The sequence below is a fragment of the Acomys minous genome, assembly GCF_964271855.1.
Source record: "Acomys minous genome assembly, chromosome: 12".
NCBI classification, from domain to species: domain Eukaryota; kingdom Metazoa; phylum Chordata; class Mammalia; order Rodentia; family Muridae; genus Acomys; species Acomys minous.
Genome location: NC_140493.1, coordinates 26,886,901 through 26,888,402, shown reverse-complemented (window position 1 = coordinate 26,888,402; position 1,502 = coordinate 26,886,901).

Genomic DNA, 1,502 nt, shown 5'->3' with positions numbered 1-1,502 from the left:
TCCAGAAGTGCAATTCTTTCCACTTTCCAGCCATCTGATTTAACAATGTCTACTGAACACACACACACACACACACACACACACACACACACACACACACACACCAAGGGGTGGGTACTGGGGATGTCCTGTGTCTTCCTATCGCTGTGCCAGGTTGATATAAGAGTTCCCTGGCCCTTTTATAATAGCCAACTCAAGACGTGTCCCCATTCCTCCCTGTTTGCATAACTGCTTGCCCCTGGACCAGCGGGGCTGTGTGCAGTTCTTAGGCCTTTGCTCTTAATGAGCTTTTGCATAAGGTAGTACCCATCCTAGCCCCCAACTTCCCTAAACTCTAACCTCTGCATCTTCTTCCTTCTGCAGAGACCCTTCTAGAAAGAGTATCTAACACTTGCAGGCAACATATCCTAATTTCATTCTAGCTTCTTCATCCCTATGTCAGTCTGGTACAATCACAACCACAATTACGTTGCTGGAAGTGGTTCTTCTTAAAGTGGCTGAAGAGGCCACCAGTTCCAAATTGAAGACGAGGCTGTGTCTAGTTTTACCGACCTAGGTGCTACCAAAGATTATCCCCATTTAAATAAACTCCAACACCACTTTGCCATGTTGCCTAATGTGCTTTCTGTTATTGTGATAAAAGGGGATAAATATTTCTAAAAATCAACATGGAGAGGAAAAGGTTGAGTTCAGTTTACAGTTGTCCATCATGTGGGGAAGGCAGGAACTCAAGGAAAGAGCCTAGAGGAAGGAACTGAGGCAGACATCACCAAGGAGAACTGCTTCCTAGCTCACTTCCCTTGGCTTTCTCAGTTTGCTCTTATACAACCTGGGACCCTATGGGTGGCACCACCCACAGTGGGATGGGCCCTTCCATACCAACCATTAATCAAAAAAAATGTCTCCACACACTTACCCATTTGGCCAATCAGATGGAGGCATTTTCTCAGTTGACGTTTTCCCAAGAACAAACAAACAAACAAACAACAAAACAAATTCAACCAACTACCTTTACCAGGGCACCGTATTTACTTCTCTTATGTGTTCACCAAGCACCCTCCAACCTGTTTCTTCAGAGTGCTCCAACTATCTTTTCCAACAAAAGTAGTACCCCTGAACTTCAACTTAGGGGTGTGGGAATGGCCTGGCTGTTGTCACTGGGCAGGTCAGAGGCAAGATGTAAGCTTATAGCCTGTGACAGACAGATGTATTAGAGGTCAACTCCAGTCCTGAAGACACTGTCCATCCCTTCAGGCTTCCCCTTAATCCCTGTCCCCTAAATCGACCTTTGGCTTTTATGACTGAGATGCCTCAGATCAGTAAGAGATTTTCTAGAAGATTCACCAGGCTTCTCCTATCCAGCTATCTAAGGCCAGAGAAGAGATGGAGTGTATAGGGAAGCCCTGCCCTGACGCTAGGTAAAATCCATGGCAAGAAGACTGTGTTTGGCAGAGGTCACTGAAAACATGGAGGGCATTACACCTGCTGCTGTCTATCTGGCC